Here is an 8,653-nt window from a genome sequence, read left to right as displayed (position 1 = left end):
TTTTTTAATTTTGTTAGGGCATTGTTTCTGTTTTTGCATTATTTCATTTATGTGTATGGGTGTTTTTCCTGCTGTATGTCTGTACACTACATGCCTGCAATTCTCCTGAGGCCAGAAGAGGTCAATGGATTACACCTGGAGCAGAAGTGATGGAGGATTTTTTTTTTATTTTTATCTTATGTGCATTGGTGTTTTGCCTGCATGTATGTCTGTGAAAGTGCCAGATCATGTAGTTATAGATGGTTGTAAGTTGACATGTTGCTGCTGGGAATTGAACCTGGGTCCTCTGGAAGAACAGTCAGTGCTCTTACCTGCTGAGCTATCTCTCCAGCAACCGAGATGGAGGATTCTTAATGTCACTCTTTAGATCTTCTAAGAAACAAAGTCTCAAATGGATAAGCCATCTATCCAGCACCTGCCTGGACTTTTGTCTTTCCTTGTGTGGTGTATCAGCTGCACTGGATCTCACCCATCCAAAGATAGAAGATTCGTGAGACCTCTAGGGTCACATACTTGGGGTAGCCATGCTCGGTGTTTAAACTTTGAGGCCTGCATGTAGGGCATTAGAGTGTGTTCCTGATCATGCCTCAGGATCTCTTTTTGTCAGGGTTGGAGCAGATCTCTCCTGTCTCATCCTGCATGACAATGCAGATTAGGCTTTATTAGATGAATTACAGAATTGAAAACTCTCCTAAAGGTGGAGGTGGTAAATAAATCATGTTGAAGTACAATCAAAACAGTGTTTAGATTAAGCTTCAGACAAGCCCAGGAGGATGGAACCTGCAGCAGAGGATACAAGTCTGTGATGGTAAATATTTCAGTTCAAGGCTAGCAGGGAGAGGGATGGTAGATGTTGCCTGTATCTTTGCTCGCTCTACCTACTGCCTTTATTCTGGGTAGTGACTGTGCTACCCAGTCTAGGCCCCTCCTAGATTCCCTTAAATCTGAGGCTAACACAAACACAAACACATACCCACACAATTTTACAAAAATACTTTATCTCAAAAAGATTAGGGCATCACATACCCACCATGACCTTCTATTCTTGAGAGTATATTGATCTGTAAGTACAACCAGAAGTTAGAAATGTATAAGGCATTCAGTGATTAGTGACAGGCTTTGGTCCTGGCTGAACCCCAAGGCTGTACAAAGCATTCCTGATCTGCTTGCCATGCTATTTTCTTTCCCAGCAGTCACATCTGCTGCTCAGTGTCATCATGATTTTCTCCAATGCTGCACAGCAATTGTCCTGTCATCTCCTTAAAGTTGGAAGTCCTACTGAGATTTGTTGAAGGTTTCCTCTTATTTTGTATCAATAATCAAAGGAAGGTAGTCTAGAATAAAACCTGCAATGGGGTCATCTCCCGTTAGATCTCTTTTATGCCAGCTAGCAAAAGACAAAGTGACTTGCCCTTGATCTCCACTTATTGTCAACCCTGGTTATGCATGCTGACCTCTGCAGGTGTCTTTATACTAAAGGCTCACCCCTATATTCTACATTCATTGACTCAAAACTCCAAGAATGTGACTGAGGCATAGGTGTCTTCAACAAGACTCTAATGGTCATTCTAATGCTCAGGCATTGCTCTAAGCCACAGTATTACCTTCTCCCTCATTAGAGCAGTATTCTCTAATACCAAGAAATACAGTTTTGGTGCAAACTAATAAGAGGTCATCAGGACTTTGAGATAGTTGGTCTAGGGAGGAAATGGCAGGATTAGAAATTTTGTATCTGGCCCTCTTCTGGGGTGTTCATCTTTTAAAAAATTTTAAAAGCCCTTATACAAAGAGCAAAGACACAAATCTGGTGTATTTTAGAGGAAAAAAACAGATCCCCTGTCAGTGGAAGCTGACATCACTGGTAGTATGGTCAGCGAGCACCTCGCCATCAGATCCCATGGTCAAGGGGGTGAGTCCCGGGTCTCCTTTGCAGGCAACTTGCTCGTCTCATCCGCAGGCCTTGGGAATCTGCTCCGGGCCCAGGAGGGGTGAGGCAGGTCTCAGGAGTAGGCAATCAGGCAGTGGTACTCCAGGCAGCCCAGGTCTGATTGCCCCTTCAACTCCTCCAGGCTCTAGGCAAGTCCCTCAGGGAGCAGGTCTCTTGGTCCTGGTGCTAGAGCATAGGGTGCTGGTCAACTTTGCAGTCAAACTGGGTTCCACCACTAAAGTTTGCCAACTTGGCAGTTTCCAAAAGTTTGCCTACATGGATGAATGACTGGTACCTCATTGTGCCATTTGGGCTGGTTTCCTAAATTGTGGATTTTCTTTCATTTTAAATCCTTGGAACACCAGTCCTACTCTTTCGGGATCTGGGAAGGATTCAGGGTTTCTCCAAAATAGTTAATACTTTTAAAGAAGGCACTCTGGTGAAAGCAAATAACAGGCATTTGTAGTGGTGGAATTTAAGTCCACTTCAAATGTGGTTATGCTGTTGCCTTGGAGTGGGGCATGCATCCACATCTCGATATTAAATCAAGGCAATGTATTTAATATTAACATTAAACACATGGGGAATTAACGCTTTAAGAAACAGCACTTCTGTGAACAGCTTCCCATCTTCCAATACTTAATTGTGACAAAGCAAAAATACATTTGAAATACTCATGAGTCATGTGCTGCAAACCACTATGTATTCTAGTCATTGGGTTTCTTGGAATCTAAACTCCTGGCCATACACATGAGTCTGTGGGGCTGTGTCAACATTTAGTGGCAACAGCAAGCCAGCCATCCTATTCCAGCCAAACAGAATTCACTGTTTAACTTGGAAGGAGGCTGGTGCGTGTTGGTTCAACTCTGGGAATTCTTGACATCTCTGCACTATGATGTTTCCTGCTGGGTTTGCTGTGCAGACTGATGAAACCTTCTCTCCTGTAGAAGTTCAATTATAGGTTTAGCTAATGTCTGGTGAAAGAAGGCATGTTTCATTTAACTGGTACTTTGGTTTCTCAGTTGGGGGCACACAGTCAACAATCACCCTTACTGACATGGGTTCTTTTCCTTAGTGATGTCCCTCAGCATGGTACCATGCAGACATATGGCTGGGCATCTCTTCTGGGCCACTCTGGCCTTCCACCCACAATCTCTAGGCAGTGGCTCTCTGTCAGCAAGCACCAACAACTTGCTGCAGGTCACCACCTGTCTATAAAGTGTTATCCTTTAAGATGCATGGCATTACCACACAGTTCTTGCTGGACTGTTTGCCTGTCCTGCACCAAAAGGTTTTTGAGACCAGACATTTCATTTGACTTTGTATTTGCTGTGTCTCCCATCATTGTTCAGTTTTGTTAAGAAATTAACAGTGAACACCTATATATTTATGCATCACTGTCTGCCAGCTTGAACCACCAGACTTAAAATACACTCTAAACTTAGTGTAAACTGTTTCTTATACTTTAGTACAATGCATGCTAATCTATTCCTAGGTACCTCATGCCAAACCACTCACTTTATAATATTGGTTAAAGTCAGCAAATGACATGGAGTAATATATCCTGAAGACAGACTGTAAGCATCTCACAGGCAGGCTTGAACTCTCATTCTCTTTCTCCTCTTTAATGCCTATGTAATAATCAGCCTTCTAAGAACTTGTTGAATGGCATAGATTTTACCCAGAAGTATTTCAATGGCAATGGTCAATACACAACTCAACACAAGCAATCAGTCAAAGAAAAAAGAGGAAGGTATTAACTATGTAACTGAGTCAGAAGTGACCTGGCTTCCAGTGCTTAAACTATTGCCAGCAGGATTTCTCACTGCCCTTCTTTATTTCTTGTTTGGCTTTTCTGTGTTTGCTTTCTTGTGTTCACGTGAAGACATCTTTTGTCTTACATGGGTAGCGTTCTAACTTAGCAAACATGTTAAGGGTATCACTTCACTCATTTCCACTGGAGATGATATCAGAAGAGGACTGTAACTTACCAACTAGATTTGGCTGCCATCCCTAAGCATCTCAGTGTGATCACAGGAGTTAACTCTTGATGGCCAGGCCCGTGTCAGTTGCTTGTTTCTATAACCAGAGGATGGCTGTTATATGGGACAATCAAAACAGATTTGTGTATCTTACATTCCAAATCAGCACTTAGAACCACAAATATTTTGTGTGGTAGGGCTTTTTAAAATCTGTGGATTTTAATATGTAACATACAAATGTAATAATTTATATTATCAAAATAAGAGCCCTTGCAGATAAGATAAAAGTTTAAACAGGAAGCTCATACAGGCTTTGCTTACACTTTATATAAATATGCTTAGCCTGAAGATAATTTAATATACATATTATGACTTACTGTCAGATGTGGTGGTACACTCTTTTAATCCCAGCACTTGGAAGGCAGAGACAAGTGGATCTCTGAGTTGGAGGTCTGCTATCCCTAAAAAGTTTCAAGTCAGCAAGGACTATATACTGAGAAGCTACTATAGAAATGTACAATTAGAATATATTTATTATGCCTGAAATTTCTGTGCAAACCCTCATGTGAGGTCCACTTGTGATTCCATGAAGAGACTCCCATTTTGCACTTTGGAGCATTTCAACACTGTGAGTTTTCACGTGAGGGATGCTCAACCTATAGTCTCCTCCAGAATGTTCCAAGATAGGGAACTCTGGAATTCCCAGAGCACCTTAGTAAGAAAAGACACGAAACTGCTCTCAGGGAAAAAGCTGACCTTTAGATCTTGGAAACATTCTAAGTATTATAATCTACTCCTGAAAATAACTTTCCACTCAATAAGGCCTCACAGGTGGTCCAAAATCCCAAAGTATTTGGAATATTTTCCAACAACCTACCTATTGTGTGCTTAACTTGTTTTTCTTTCATTGGCCAAGGTACAGATTGGAGGTATAACCTTCTAGAAGTGAATTACAGCTCATTAAAAATGATGGAGACTATGATGTCCTGTTTGTCATGCATAAGATGTGCAAAGCAAAGACTGGATCAGGCTTCATGAAGCTCTTAAGGAATAATTTTCTTGGTTTGGGAAAATTTTAACAAGCTCCTCTCCACAGGGTTGACTGAGAAAGTGGGCTTGTCAGTGACTGAACACAACTTATTACCCATCGGAAATAGATGAGCAGCCACTTTTACCAACAGGGCTTGTCCAAAGGACACTCTGGCAGTGCAGCCTTTTGTGCCTTGAAGTAACTATTGGGATTCAGCTTCATGACTGTATCTTTTCTCTTTCCTACCTTCAGGAATGTTTCAGCATACAAAGCAGATCATTTTTGTTACAGATTCCATCATTAACGTGGAAGCCTAGAAAACATTATCTTCCTGCAGTTCTCTATCAACTTCCTCAAGCCTTGATGATAGAATCAATGCCAAAAGTGAAAAATGCATTCCTAATTCCATTTATCTTTAAGGGGAGCAGACTTTTGTCTAATTGAGAACTTGGAGTAAAATCTTCCTGTAGAAAAGAGAAACAGGCAATCCTATATGTTTCATATAAGTAACAGGTCACTCATTGAATGAATAATTGACATTAGTGAACTGGTTGAAGGCTAGTTAAATGTGTAGCTTATTTACTATTTCAATTTTAATTGTGTTGTTCTATTGTAGTTCTCAACTGAGTAAGTATTTTACATTGTTCCATCAAACAAAAGTATTGTTTTTGGACAATGGTGGTGTATGCCTTTAGTCCCAGCACTTGAGAGAGAGACACAGACATATCTCTGAGGCTGAAGCCAGCCTGGTCTACAGAGCAAGATCCAGGACAGCCAGGGATACACAGAGAAGAGAAGCCCTGTCTCAAATACAAACCAACAACAAAACAATAGTATCATAATGGGAACAGACTTCCATTTTCTTTCTTTATGTGGCTGAGGCCACACTATTTTATAGCATTCATGGGGGTCAGTAAAGATATTACAAACCCAGAACAATTGTGAAAAATGACGCCTCAGCAGAACCTGGAAGATGACAGTTACTTGGTAAAATAATGCCTTTAAAAGGTAATAAATAAAATTTATATACTTCAAGTGTATTCTGAATCTCCTAGTGTTGGGAAGGGCACTCCTTTTTAATCTACTGATCTCTGTGCTCAGGTGCCTGTAGCTGAAGATCTATAGTACAATTGAAGTGACTTGACCAATTATCAGTGCTTAGCTGTATAACCTCCATGGGTCCTGAAAACCCTGGGTCCTGCATTTCTATGAATCAACTGGACCAGAACATCCCCAGAGCCTTTGGGTCCTTTCTAATACCTGTGCTTCTGAGTTTCAAAGCAAAAGTCATGATGGCCTGTATAATAGTAGTTTTGTAAGCATTTTTATAGGTAGATTACTAGAGAGTTCACCATGTAATCAGTGACTGACTGCTTCATCCAAATAAACTGTTTTGTGTAAAGAATCAGTTCTCTCACTTTAGATCAATAGCAATGTTTCTTGCTACATCATTTAAAAGGTGGCAGGAATTTTTGGTGCTAAACAGTTGCCATTTGAAAATAGTCAATGTGCAATTCTAAAAGTCACAAGCATGTACGCCATAAAACAAAATTATTTTCATTTTTCCATTTAGCTCTCTTACTTGCTGTAATGTAATGTTTAGCCAGAAAACTCTTCTTGCTGGTTCACTCAGGCTATTTTAAAATGCAGGAATTACAGAACCATTTTCTTTCTGGGTGGCATGATTAGAAAGATATTGGATAGAAAAATGATTTATGTCAGGTGACAAGAGAACTCATCCTTAGACACTGGCAACTGTGGGTACTGTGGGGATGATTCTGTGTGAAATGAGGAGGAGAGCATGAACATCTGACACCAGTGGAAGCTTCTCCTCCACCACACTTGGAGCTATGAGAAAAGATTTAAATAAGCAAGCGGTTCAAAAAGAACATGATAGGAAAAACTCTGTGGTCTTCATTTGAGTCTTTAAGATTTTTATTTCTCATTAGTCCGTGTGGAAACAACAAATTGTTCAACACACTTTTTTTTTTTGAATTGCTGACTGGCACAAAACACAGTGGACAGAGAAGTATAATTTGTTGGAAAGCAGATTGTGTCTGCAGGAGTTCACTAGATAGTTAAATAGCTTTTTTAAACTTTCTGATCATTAATTCATCTCTTTTAGAAATATAAAACAGAGTGTTGCTGTAGTAGGGACACATTCTGCTGTTGCCCCAAAGTGAGCAAACACAGGTGTGCATCAAGAGCCATGGATGGCAAGACAGTGGAGGTGCTGCTGGCCAAGGCAGAGCAAGAGGAGGTGGAGAAGCTGCAGCTCATCAAGGTGCACAAGGAGCTAGAGCTGGAAATCGACCTGGGCAACTTGCTGGCTTAGGACCACAATCCCCCGACAGTGCTGCGCCAGGCCGGACCCTCACTGGAGGCTGAGCTGTGGGCACTGGCTCCAAACAACATGCAGCTTCTCATCAACCAGCTACTGGCGGCTGCAGACCATGGAGTACATTGAGGAGGCGGTGGTAGTGCACTTGCTGGAGCCTGCCACACGCCTGCCCTGCGAGAAGCTGCTGCCCTGGCCCCTGTCCTCTGGCCTTAAGGGCATCCAATCCATCCCCAAAAGAAGACTAACCTCCTGTGGGACAAGGTGAGTGGCCAGTGGCAGTGCCTTGGGGCTACAAGCGCGCAAAGGATGACACTAAGTAATGGCTCATCAAGGTGCCTGGGAGCGCCAACCCCATGGAAGACCAGTTCACCAAGAGGATTCAGGCCAAGAAAGAACGCATGGCCAAGAAAGAGATGAACCTTCTGTGGAACCTGGCCCGCGAGCACAAGATTCAGATGCCCAGCTCAGCTGGGCTGCACCCTAAGGGACACCAGAGTAAGGAGGAGCTTCAGTGGGAAGCTTCCAGGAGCGCCTGTCCAAGGAGAAAGCACCCCAACCTTCTGGCAAGAAGAGGAAGTTTCAGCCCCCCTTTGGAGACTTCCCAGCCAAGAAAAAGAACCAGTGGGAGCTACTTCGAATCATGAACAGTAATAAACCTCAGCTGGACGAGACAAGGGCCACCAACAAGCAGATGAGGGAAGAGGTCCAAGAGGAGCCTGCCAAGAAGAGGAAGATGAGCCAGAAAGGCAAGAGAAAAGGGGGCCGGCCAGTACCTTCCTGCAAGAGAAAGGGCAGCCTGCCTGCTAGGTCATGGAGAGAAAAGGAAAGGAGGCCTGGAGGCAAGAAGCATTCCAGGTCACCTGAGTCAGGGGGCAAGAAGACAGGAGTGCTGCGCCAAGGTGGGAAAAGGAGGAAGTAGTGTTCTCCCCTCTGGACCTGTTCTGAAAAGCAGGGACTGTACTAAAGGTTAAGTTGTGCATGCTGCAGGCTGGCTCAGGAGGTGGCTGCTGTCCTCAGTGAGATTGACATTGAAGTGACAGGTTTGCCTCCCCAGGAGAGTTAGTGCTGAACTATGAACTAATGTAGACACTGACTGGAAGTTAGTGTATTTTGGAACATGAGAATTATAGAAATGATATGGTCAGAACCAGGAGTAAGTTAAGGCCTGCCTTTTTTATCTTGACTTTGGATACTGAGTAAGAGTTGATCAGATTTCTGAGTTATAGTAGATTGGTTTCAATATTTTTGCATTATTTTTGTAACAAAGCTTATATATTTATCAAAGCAAAGGAGGATGGGGGAAAACTACATCCACCTGTAATTTACAAGTATTGTAAAGGTATGCTTTAACCTGATGTTGCTTTTAACTTTTA

General features: G+C 42.3%; 1 pseudogene; it reads left to right on the top strand.

The window, feature by feature from the left end:
- The first annotated feature begins 7,148 nt into the window (after positions 1-7,148).
- LOC117702429 (ribosome biogenesis regulatory protein homolog) lies at positions 7,149-8,199 on the top strand (annotated as a pseudogene).
- Positions 8,200-8,653: the final 454 nt, after the last annotated feature.

This window comes from Arvicanthis niloticus, unplaced genomic scaffold (assembly GCF_011762505.2).
Source record: "Arvicanthis niloticus isolate mArvNil1 unplaced genomic scaffold, mArvNil1.pat.X pat_scaffold_78_arrow_ctg1, whole genome shotgun sequence".
In the NCBI taxonomy this organism is placed as follows: domain Eukaryota; kingdom Metazoa; phylum Chordata; class Mammalia; order Rodentia; family Muridae; genus Arvicanthis; species Arvicanthis niloticus.
Note: the sequence above shows the minus strand (reverse complement) of the source record. Positions and strands in the feature narration are given on the sequence as shown.